Source organism: Magallana gigas, chromosome 4, assembly GCF_963853765.1.
Source record: "Magallana gigas chromosome 4, xbMagGiga1.1, whole genome shotgun sequence".
In the NCBI taxonomy this organism is placed as follows: domain Eukaryota; kingdom Metazoa; phylum Mollusca; class Bivalvia; order Ostreida; family Ostreidae; genus Magallana; species Magallana gigas.
This window is the reverse complement of record NC_088856.1, coordinates 45,247,970-45,261,261: the sequence shown is the minus strand read 5'-3', so window position 1 is coordinate 45,261,261 and position 13,292 is coordinate 45,247,970. Positions and strand designations below refer to the sequence as shown.

General features: G+C 34.1%; 1 protein-coding gene and 1 pseudogene across 3 annotated transcripts in view; both read left to right on the top strand.

Annotated features, from left to right (window-relative positions):
- LOC117682367 (uncharacterized) overlaps positions 1–13,292 on the top strand; it is a 136,206-nt gene that overhangs the window by 36,394 nt on the left and 86,520 nt on the right. The window lies entirely within an intron of this gene.
- LOC136274675 (ankyrin-1-like) lies at positions 2,325–4,991 on the top strand (annotated as a pseudogene).

The following is a 13,292-nucleotide window of genomic DNA, read 5'->3' as shown; positions in this document are numbered from 1 at the left end:
TTTCCTGTATATAAACAATTGTTAAGTGGCTTTTTGAGAACTGCAATGCTGAATGTGATAATACTATTAATAATATTATCCTGTTAGAAAAGGGACTTGAATAGAAATATAAGAATATCCAGGGAAACAGATTTTTTGTATAAGATCTACATGTATTATACAATTGTCCATATATTTTGTATAATGACTCCGTGAAGCTGATTTTATCATGCCTATTATTGCTCAGGTGAGTGATGTGGCCTGGGGCCTCTGTTTCATTTAGAACAAAATAAGTAAATATGTTTTTAAAACACGAAACCCCCATTCTTTCTCTGAAAGTAGTATTTGTAGTGACAGAAACTGTTTAAATTTTTTTTTGGGGGGGGGGGGCACCTGACAAAACAACGTCGTACTTTGAGCTGTGACTAAAAATGGTCGAAAAGGCGAAAACATTACATGTACACACCATAAAACCATTTTAAACCATTTTAAAAGAATATTTTTTTTTCGGGGGGGGGGGGCACAAAACCATCAAACCAAGCAGAAAAGCACTGTCTGTAAAGGGCACGGTTTTGGAACGCTTTTTCAAGTTCCGATTTAACTTAGAACATGTGAGTGTTCATATGTTACAGTATAGATATGGATCTCCCTTTTTTAAGTCTTAACTTAAGAATTGTGTCTATTTAAACGTAAACGGTTTGTTATTTTTTTGCATTGTAGAATCACAAATTGAAAAGGACATGTTTGATCAATGGCAACAAGAAGACTCTTGTTTTATTTCGACAAAGGCGTTCGAAGAAGTAGAAAAAATAATTAAAAGCAACAACCTGGTAGTTGTAGCTGGTCACTCAGGATCCGGAAAGTCAGCCATTATTCAACATATTGCACTCAAATACAGAGAACAGGACTGGACTGTAAGACGAGTAAAAAAGGTAGAAGACATCCTGGATGAATATTCTTCAAGTCGATTTCAAAAAGATAAAACCATTTGTGTTTTCAATGATCCATTGGGAAAAGAATCTTTTGATGAAATTTTAAATAGTTCATGGCAAACATGTGAGGAAGAATTGAAGTTGTACTTACGAACAGCAAAACTTGTGATGTCGTGTAGAAATCATATTATTTCTGATAATAGATTGACCCCTTATCTCGTGAATCAGTCACATATCATAAACATCGATGATAGCAAACATAAACTATCCGTTAATGAAAAACGGCAGATTTTGACACAATATACATCCAAAATGAATTTATCCGACAAAGAGTGTGATAAGATCGTTGAAGTAGAAAGGTATTTCCCGTTATTGTGTAAATTATATTCTAGCAACGAGGAATACAAAATTATGGGCGTTAGCTTTTTTACAGAACCCATAACAAGGCTAAAAGAGGAGGTAGAAGGGTTCAGAAACAGAGACAAGGGTAAATATTGTGCTTTGGCTCTCCTTGTCCTTTTTGACGATGATCTTTGCGTTAGCAATCTTTTTGCAAATAAAGACACGGAATACAAATTCAAACACACGTTAAAACTTTGTGGATTACTAGAGAACACGCCACCTTCAACAGTTGGAGACAACCTTAACTCCCTAAAAGATTTTTTTGTGAAGAAAATTGGAGACACGTACCATTTTTATCACGATTTAGTAATGGAGGTTACAACCCTTGTTTTCGGGAACGATTATCCCAAAGAAACAATAATGTACGCTGATATCGGTTTCCTCAGAAAAAGAGTAAAATTAGGAGATTGTGACGAACACGACGACCCTTTCACTATTTGTCTAAGTGACAGATACATTGAACAACTTGGAGAAAGGCTTTATTCTGAATTGTTTGGAGAACGCCTGTTAGATGTCGTACTCAACCCTTGTCTAAGAAATGACAAAGTAATTAAAGTACTGAAAGAAAAGATAACAGATCATCCCGAACATCTACAGATATTGCTAGAAACCAAGAAACTTGCAATTGATAAACAAGAGATTTACCAGACATCTAAAAACTTACTTCTGACTAAACTTTCCTTTTTGAATTTAAAAAGTGAAGTATCGCCACTTTTTGCTCTCATTGCGTTTTGTCATACACAACTATCACTATACTGCTTTAAAAATCTACAAGAAATGCAAACTGATTATATCAGATGTATTCCTGCACTGTATTGCAATGGTTCAATAGAATTGTTTTTAACTACTTTTAAAGACCATGCTAAAGAATCTTTGAAAAAATCATGGGGAAGACTTTGGCCTATTCACATTGTATCAGTGTTCCATAATTATGAATTACTTGGTGAGTTAATTAAGATAGGTGTAAAAGTCAATGAAAAGGCCGTCGATAACGGTGATTGGACGCCCCTTATGTTAGCAGCTGGTAACGATAGTCAGGAACACGGAGACTATAACCATAGAAAGTCGGGTGCAGAACGAAGAGATAAAACAGTACAACTTTTACTGAGTAATGGAGCAGACATTAATTTATGTCGGGAGAATGGAGCCAGTCCTCTCTATTTAGCTTGTCAAAACGGACATGATAGCACTGTACAACTTTTACTGAGTAATGGAGCCGACATGTATTTATGTCAGGAAAACGGAATTAGTCCTCTCCATATAGCTTGTCAAAAGGGACATGATAGCACTGTACAACTTTTACTTAGTAATGGAGCCGACATTAATTTATGTGAGAAGGACGGAGCCAGTCCACTCTATAGAGCTTGTCAAAAGGGACATGATAGCACTGTACAACTTTTACTGAGTAATGGAGCAGACATTAATTTATGCGAGAAAAACGGAGCCAGTCCTCTCTATAGAGCTTGTCAAAAGGGACATGATAGCACTGTACAACCTTTACTAAGTAATGGAGCAGACATTAATTTATGCAAGAAAAACGGAGCCAGTCCTCTCTATAGAGCTTGTCAAAAGGGACATGATAGCACTGTACAACTTTTACTGAGTAATGGAGCAGACATAAATTTATGCAAGAAAAACGGAGCCAGTCCTCTCTATATAGCTTGTCAAAAGCGACGTGATAGCATTGTACAACTTTTACTGAGTAATGGAGCAGACATAAATTTATGCAAGAAAAACGGAGCCAGTCCTCTCTATATAGCTTGTCAAAAGCGACGTGATAGCACTGTACAACTTTTACTGAGTAATGGAGCAGACATTAATTTATGCAAGAAAAACGGATCCAGACCTCTCCATTTAGCTTGTCAAAAGGGACATGATAGCACTGTACAACTTTTACTGAGTAATGGAGCCGACATTTATTTATGTCAGGAAAACGGAGTCAGTCCTCTCCATATAGCTTGTCAAGGCGGACATGATAGCATTGTACAACTGTTACTGAGTAATGGAGCAGACAGTAATTTATGCAAGAAAAACGGAGCCAGTCCTCTCTATTTAGCTTGTCAAAACGGACATGATAGCACTGTACAACTTTTACTGAGTAATGGAGCCGACATGTATTTATGTCAGGAAAACGGAATCAGTCCTCTCGATATAGCTTGTCAAAAGAAACATGATAGCACTGTACAACTTTTACTCAGTAATGGAGCAGACAATAATTTATGTGAGAAGGACGGAGCCAGTCCTCTCTATATAGCTTGTCAAAAGGGAGATGATAGCACTGTACAACTTTTACTGAGTAATGGAGCAGACATTAATTTATGTGAAAAAAACGGAGCCAGTCCTCTCTATAGAGCTTGTCATAAGGGACATGATAGCACTGTACAACTTTTACTGAGTAATGGAGCAGACATTAATTTATGCAAGAAAAACGGAGCCAGTCCTCTCTATATAGCTTGTCAAAAGCGACGTGATAGCACTGTACAACTTTTACTGAGAAATGGAGCAGACATTAATATATGTCGGGAGGACGGATCCAGTCCTCTCCATGTAGCTTGTCAAAAGGGACATGATAGCACTGTACAACATTTACTGAGTAATGGAGCAAACATTAATTTATGTCAGGAGGACGGATCTACACCTCTCCATTTAGCTTGTCAAAAGGGACATGATTGCACTGTACAACTTTTACTGAGTAATGGAGCAGACATTAATTTATGTGAGAAGGACGGAGCCAGTCCTCTCTATAGAGCTTGTCAAAAGGGAGATGATAGCACTGTACAACTTTTACTGAGTAATGGAGCAGACATTAATTTATGCGAGAAAAACGGAGCCAGTCCTCTCTATAGAGCTTGTCAAAAGGGACATGATAGCACTGTACAACCTTTACTAAGTAATGGAGCAGACATTAATTTATGCAAGAAAAACGGAGCCAGTCCTCTCTATAGAGCTTGTCAAAAGGGACATGATAGCACTGTACAAATTTTACTGAGTAATGGAGCAGACATTAATTTATGCAAGAAAAACGGAGCCAGTCCTCTCTATATAGCTTGTCAAACGGGACATGATAGCACTGTACAACTTTTACTGAGTAATGGAGCAGACATTAATTTATGTCGGGAGGACGGAGTCAGTCCTCTCTATACAGCCTGTCAAAAGAGACAAAATAGCGTTGTGAAACTGTTACTGAGTAATGGAGCAGACATTAATTTATGTCAGAAAAACGGATCCAGTCCTCTCCATTTAGCTTGTCAAAAGGGACATGATAGCACTGTACAACTTTTACTGAGTAATGGAGCAGACATTAATTTATGTCAGGAAAACGGAGTCAGTCCTCTCCATATAGCTTGTCAAGGCGGACATGATAGCACTGTACAACTTTTACTCAGTAATGGAGCAGACATTAATTTATGTGAGAAGGACGGAGCCAGTCCTCTCTATATAGCTTGTTAAAAGGGACATGATAGCACTGTACAACTTTTACTAAGTAATGGAGCAGACATTAATTTATGCAAGAAAAACGGAGCCAGTCCTCTCTATAGAGCTTGTCAAAAGGGACATGATAACACTGTACAACTTTTACTAAGTAATGGAGCAGACATTAATTTATGTGAGAGAAACGGAGCCAGTCCTCTCTATAGAGCATGTCAAAAGAGACATGATAGCACTGTGAAACTTTAGTGAGTAATGGAGCAGACATAAATTTATGTCAGAAAAACGGATCCAGTCCTCTCCATATACCTTGTCAAAACAGACATGATAGCACTGTACAACTTTTACTGAGTAATGGAGCAAACATTATTTTATGTCAGGAGGACTGAACTAGACCTCACCATTTAGCTTGTCAAAACGGACATTTTTTTTTTATTAATATGCCAACTTCTTCTACATACATCACGTACATACATAACACATTTTCAAGGACACAAAGTATGTTTAAGAAAGCAACGAAAACAATTACATCAATAATGCATATATAATGAATGTTTACTAAGAGAAAAAAACAACAAAATACATATTGAGCACCTTTTTTATTGAGAGAGAGAGAGAGATCACTCTGGAGTGAGTTAATCACAGGGGTCCAAATTTCCCAGTCTGTATTGAACTTATCCATTTCACTTCTTTCCTTTGCACAGAATTGGAATACTTTATATACCTGTTTTAAATCATTCATAAGGGCATTTACTGTTAATTGGTTTTTCTGGCATCTACTTCTGTATATGTATTTTTTTATCAAGATGAGTACATTATTGAACACTTTTGACTTCACATCTATTTCCTTTAGAGTTGCAAACTCTAAGAAATTCTGCTAATAAATGTTGTACCCTTAGACATTCCCATAATAAGTGATATATTGTTTCCTCAGCATCTTCACAAAAGGTACATAGATTTGTATCCACGTTACCAATTTTATACATAAAACTGTTTGTAGTTAATATATAATGGTTTATTCTGTACTGCAACCATCGAAATTTAGAGTCTGAGGTAATAATAAAAGGTAAATGAAATATTGAAACCCATTGTTTTTCTGTAAAAACAAAATGTCTACTCCATGTTTCTTTTCCCACTGGTGTTACATTTGTCTGATTTAATATATCATGCATTGGCCTTGAACCTTTTTTTGTTAATACAATGGTTTTAATATTAAATGGTATAAAAGGTTTGAAAACTTCATTTCTAATGAAGTTGTATTTCCTTAGATCTGAAAGTACAGCTTGTCTTACTCCCATATATGTTAAATAATTCATTTGAATATTAAATTTTCTTTTCAACATTTTAAAAATCTAAAAAGTTTTCATTTTCATCAAACAAGTCAATTACACATCTTACTCCTTTAGCATACCATGATTTATAAAAAAAAGGACTGATTTCCTATCTTAAATTTATTATTGTTCCACAATCGCTGGCAACAGTAATCCTGCCGTGATTTTACATTTAAGTTATCTTGGATTTCTTTAAAAGCTATGGTAACTTCCTTCCAAAAATCATTATTTAACGATTCTTGCATTTGCATAATATAATCTGAACCTGTATTTAATAGCTTTTCTAAATTAATAGAATTCTCCAGCAGTGTTTTCCATTTTGAATTATTATCCTTAATTAATCTCCTAATCCAAGTAGACTTTAATCCTTTAATATAGGAATTTATATCAACCATCCTTAACCCACCATGTTCATACTTCTGAGTACATTTTATCACATTTTGAATTCCAAATAAAATTGAATAAAATATTGTTTAATTCTTTTAATGTTTTACTCTGAGGGTTTGGTAAGGCTATAAATAAGTGGTTTAATTGTGAAATTAAAAGAGACTTAACCAGTGTTACAGTGCTGCTATCGTGAAAGTTGACAAAACTATCCTATCCTATCCTATATCCTGCATCCTGCATCCTATCCTGCAAATAAGCTCTATCCTATCCTATCCTATCCCATACTTTCAAAATATAGGAATGCAAGTTAAATGAAACGAAATCTAAAGATAAAATGATTTTATTAATTAATGTAGTACTCAAAATGAATAATTAAATCTTAAAACCGAATATTCATCGAGTGGGATAACTTACTTACCTGTGCTACGGTAAAATTAAATCGTACGCGGGATGGACACAATAACGTAAACAAACAGGTAAGCGATTAGATTTTTGATTTAATTATATTTCTGCATAAAACACAGATAAATAACTTCGATGCACTTATTGAGGAACTGTTTAGTCACATATTTTTTTCAAATTATTTTCTTATCACATACAACTGAGCGTCATTCTCATTATTCGAGCAATTCGTTCGGCGATAAATGTAAACACGATCTGAGAATAAGTAATTCCTTTAGGAAGTTTATATTGTTTATAGTTTAAACCACTCGGAGGTATTTTTAAAGTATAAATTCTTAAGCATTTATAGCTAGCTAACATTTATTAATTCGATATGTTCAGGTTAATATCGGACAAAAATATGCGTCCCTGTTACTGGGCTTCGAAGAAATTATATTAAACGTGAATCAATGTCTGATTCTTTTATACATGTTTATTTTTTATAATGCCAAATTAGTCTTTTGTAAATTCAAGCTTTTATTAATTTGCAGACTTTAAATGAAGTAAATACAGAAATATATTTCTGACGTTGTCAAATGTTGCAACGAATTGTTGCAGTAACTCCGTACTTGCGTACGAATTGACAAAGATGTAGCGCCGACATTTTAGCGCGCATTAATGTTATGCACCGCGTTCTTGATATAATAATTATTCTTGAATGGTTTAACTTGTTAAACGTTTTAAATTGACATTAAAAATATTTTACATTGACATTAAAAATACATTGTTTAGCCAATTTTCGTTCCGCAAAATAACTCTGAAATTTATACTCGAATCTGATTGGCTACAGGATGCAGGATAGGATAGGATAGGATAGGATAGAACTTAATTTTAATATGTCTATCCTGTATCGTGCATCCTGCATCCTATCCTATCCTATCCTTGTCAACTTTCAGGATAGCAGCACTGTATCCTTCCAATTGGAGTCAAGTTTGCTCCATTGTTCTATTACAGATTTTATCCTAACAAGTTTCTTGTCATAATTAAGTTTTACAATATTATCTAAATCTACATTATAATATATGCCCAAAAGTTTAAAACCGAAGAAGCTTCCTTATATGTTATATATCCTTCAATTGATTTTCTTTCATTGTCAGATAATTTAGGGACAAAATAATCTTTTAGAATGTCACTTAGTGAAATATCTGTACTTTCTGCTGTCATCAAATTATTTGCATACAAGTTTTTATAAAAAATTTCCAGTTCATTTAAAATTTCCTCTTGTTTAACTATTTCTTTCTGTTCATTATTTTCTGTTAGTATTATCTTTGGAATAATTTTACTAGTAAAGTGACGATTTTCTAAATTTAGAAAATAATTAGTTGGTTTTTCTCCCTCATTTATCCATTTAGAGCGTGAACGCACCAAACTACCCATGACCTTATGGTTTCTTATATTTTCTAATTCTTTTTTCTTTTCATTTATTTTATCTATATGTTTTTCGTATTCCTTTTCCAATTCTAAAAGCTCTTCTAGTAACCCCTTTTCCTTTTTTGTCCTTTGCTTTTTTAAATAGCTTGCATATGAGATAGTTTTTGATCTAATTTCCATCAACAGTGTCTCCAGAAAAAGCTGGTCGTTAATTGTAAATTGGATTTCAGAATCAGGAATGTCTAGAATAGACTCTTTTTTGTACACTGGAACTGCATATTGCATTGTAATTTGATTAATATGACAGTTAATACTTTGCACATACTCTAAATCTTTTAAAAGGGAGTTGCTAAATTTCCAAAGGCCACTACCATGTTTAAAATCATTAAACTTTAAAGAGATAAAAACAGGAGAATGATCTGATCTATAGCTTATCATGATATCACTATTTCTAACTTCTTTTATAAGTGAAGCTGAAATAAGAAAAAAAGTCTAGACGTGCTTGTTTCAGAGGTGTAGGTTTTCTCCAAGTTACAATATCTCTTGTCATATGGATGAAATTCTCTATATATATCTACTAAACTGTAAGACATCATATGCTCTAAGACTATTTCCCTCGCTTGCTGATTATTAACATGTAAACAATTATAATAATCTTGACTTGTATCTAATACCAAATTAAAATCTCCAACAATAATCATCTCATCGTTTTGTAATTTATTAACAATATTGCTCAAATTCTGGTAAAATTCCGGAGAATCCTCAGTAGGTCCATACAAACATACTAAGCATAACTTTCTATTCTCTATTGAGATACTAAGTGCTAATAAATTCCCTGTATTCTCTACTTTGATTTGCTCATGTATTTTGAAATCAAAATTGTTATTAAAGAGAATAGCAACTCCTCTCGATTTCGAAGAAAAGGAATTAAAACAAGCCTCATAACCCCATTCGTTTCTAATATCTTGTTCCATCTCCTCAGTAAAATGTGTGTCTACTAAACAAAGGATATTACATTTTTGTTGTCTATAGAATTGAAAAATATCTTTTCTTTTCTTAGCATCATTTAATCCTTTACAATTAAACGAAATGATTTTGATTTCAGCCATTATTAATTACAGGTTTATTAGTATATTTCATTAAGATCTGTAAACACAGACTTGGCAAATATATATGCAAATCTAGGCGTATATTTTCCAGGATGTCTCATTTCAGTAAAATGAAAAGAAAGAAAGAAAGAGAGAAAAGAGAAGAGTATGATTACTTTCTGAGGATATGAGTGCATATTCTATATAGTATTTGGTATTTTTTAGCCGAAAAAGAAAAACACGCCAAAATACCTCGACCATATGACTCAGCGACACTACACCGGACAATTGTAACGAAAAGGAAAATACAGAATATTAGGTTGACGACAATAGACAGAATATTTCTGGCGTACTTGGGTAACACAAAAAGAGATATAAATAAATAATTAATGCGTTTAAAAAATGATAGGTAAATAGAATTGCTGAGATGTATGCGAATTACTTCAGAAAATGTTTCAATTCGCACTTTATAAAGAAAAAACTAACACCGGATAATTATACAAAGAGAAGGGAAATATAAAATGAAAGTTGACGACAATAGACAAAATGTTTCCGGCATACTAAAGGTAGCATAAAAAGACAAAAAATAAAATAAATAAATAAAAAATACTAAGGTAGATGAAACAAATAAATAATTATGAAAATAAATAAATAAATTAATAAATAGATAAATAAATAAATGAAAAAAAGGAGTTTAAGGAAACAATGAAAAAACTCTTAAATTTAACGATATTTACAAATTACATATATGTAATAGTTATTCCTTGTCATTGTAATGGTTAAGTTGTACTTTAACCATATGAAATAACAAGTTCACCCATCCAAAGTATTGGCACTGTACAACTTTTATTAAATAACGGAGCAGACATTAATTTATGTAAGGAGAATAGTCAGTCCTCTCTTTATAGCTTGTTTAAAGGGACATGATAGCACTGTACAACTTTTACTGAGTAATGGAGCAGACTTTAATTTATGTGAGGAGAACGAAGCTAGTCCTCTCTTTAAAGCTTGTCAACACGGGCATGATAGCACTGTACAACTTTTATGAAATAACGGAGCAGACTTTAATGTATGTCAGAAGAACAGAGCCAGTCCTCTCTTTATAGCTTGTTTTAACGGACATGATAGCACTGTACAACTTTTACTGAGTAAAGGAGCAGACATTGACTTATGTAAGGAGAACGAAGCCAGTCCTCTCTTTATAGCTTGTTTAAACAAACATGATAGCAATGTACAACTTTTATTAAATAACGGAGCAGACATTAATTTATGTCAGGAGGACGGAGCCAGTCCTCTCTTTATAGCTTGTTTAAAAGGACATGATAGCACTGTACAACTTTTATTAAATAACAGAGCAGACATTAATGTATGTCAGAAGAACAGAGCCAGTACTCTCTTTATAGCTTGTTTTAACGGACATGATAGCACTGTACAACTTTTACTGAGTAATGGAGCAGACATTAATTTATGTGAGGAGAACGAAGCCAGTCCTCTCCATAAAGCTTGTTAAAACGGACATGATAGCACTGTACAACTTTAACTGAGTAATGGAGCAGACATTAATTTATATGATGACAGCGGAGCCAGTCCTCTCTATATAGCTTGTCACAACGGACATGATAGAACTGTGAAACTTTTAGTGAAGAATGGAGCAAACATTAATTTATGTCAGAAAACGGAGTCAGTTCTCACTATATAGCTAGCCAAAACGGACGAGAAAGCACTGTACAACTTTTAGGTGGCAGGGGACAGTTTTTTTGATACGGTTCATTATAGCCAAGGGATGCATGTCTTCGGAACTCTGTAACTAGAATTTCCTCAGTTCCCATTCAGCACAAATACCTTTAATTCACACTTTATAAGGCCAATTACCAATTTCTGAAGAAAATTACTAGTCAAAACCTGTAAAATTCTCTACATACTGGTTTTTATGAGATTTTGACCCTTTCATATTTTGCTAATTTTTAAAGATTTTTCAGCTTTTTAGACCTCCCCAAGCTAATTCCCTGCAGAGGGTTGACCTTCCGTACCGCGTGCATGTTGCACTCTCACATGTCAGAAACTTACCGGTGTATAGTTTACAATGTCCCATCCACCTACTTTTCGTGTTATTTTACCTCCCGTCTGTAACTTGCAATTTCACTGTGTAAAGTCAGCACAACAGTCATAGCCGCAGGTTTCGCATTTTACTACTGATTCTCATGTACCTAACATAAGGGGCCTACATATTGCATATCAATTTCAACAAGAGACACCCCTCTAACTAATGATAATCATTAAAAATCATTTCATGAATTTTGGCAACACTCATAAGCCTTCAAATACAGCAATTCTCAATTTTACAAAAATATTGACGGGTACTTTATTCGAAACTGTCCCTTGCTACCTTAGCGAGTAATAGAGCAGACAATAATTTTTTTATGGAGAACGGAGCCAGTCCTCTCTTTATAGCTTGTTTAAACGGACATAATACCACTGTACAACTTTTACTTAGTAATGGAGCAGATATTAATTTATGTGAGAAGGACGGAGCTAGTCCTCACTTAATAGCTTGCCAAAACGGACATGATAGCACTGTACAACTTTTACTGAGTAATGGAGCAGACATTAATTTATGTCAGGAGGACGGATCTAGACCTCTCCATTTAGCTTGTCAAAACGGACATGATAAAACTGTACAACTGTTACTGAGTAATGGAGCAGACATTAGATTAAGTGAGGAGAACGTAGCCAGTCCTCTCTATATAGCTTCTCAAAACGGACATGATAGCAATGTGAAACTTTAAGTGAGTAATAGAGCAGACATTAATTTATGTATGGAGAACGGAGTCAGTCCTCTCTTTATAGCTTGTTTAAACGGACATGATAGCACTGTACAACTTTTACTTAGTAATGGAGCAGACATTAATTTATGTGAGAAGGACGGAGCCAGTCCTCTCTTAATAGCTTGTCAAAACGGACATGATAGCACTGTACAACTTTTACTCAGTAATGGAGCAGACATTAATTTATGTGAGAAGGACGGAACCAGTCCTCTCTTAATAGCTTGTTAAAACGGACATGATAGCACTGTACAACTTTTACTGAGTAATGGAGCAGACATTAATTTATGTCAGAAGTGAGGAGTACGGACCCAATCCTCTCTATATAGCTTGTTGTAAAGGGTACTTGCAGTGGCAATCAATTTTTGATATAACGGAGATCTATGTGTAGAAACAGCGATCTCATAAATTGTTTTTTTTTTTTTTTAGATATTTAGGGAAAACGAGATTTCCTATCTGAACGAGTTTTGAATCAAGCGGATTTGGCGCGAGATGAACTATAACGTCACGGGGTCAACGCTGCTTTATGAGAAACAGGAATATCGTATGAAAACTGTTCGTTTTCTTGCATTGTTTTATCGATTTATGAACATTTTTTTCTGTTGTTTTATATCTTTATCAATTCTTAAGCATATTATTGTTCGAGTTTAAACACGTATTTTATCGATCGAAATGCCGAATTCGAAAAATTGTTTGCTTAAGGTAATACGACACGTTCCTCAATTTTAGATAACTTTTTCCAGGAATTTGTTAATGGTTTACTACTACTTTGACAAGCTTTCTTGCAAAAAATTAGGGTACCTTACCAGGCATTTCTGCACAATACTAGAGTATGCAATTTCCTTTATAATCTTCTTGAAAATACACTTGAATTGCTGATATAAATAAATACATCTACAGCACAGCAAAATTCACTAAATTAGAACTATATCTCCGCCGGGGCGGGGTTTTGAACTCACGACCTCTAGAACCTATACGCTTTTGGCATAGAGCGGCCACGGTTCTAACCACTCGACCATGTACACATATAACCAAGTAAATTTTGATCATTTTTAAAGTGATTATAAAATTAATATTTTTATTGGAACTCTTTATTACGAGGAGATACAA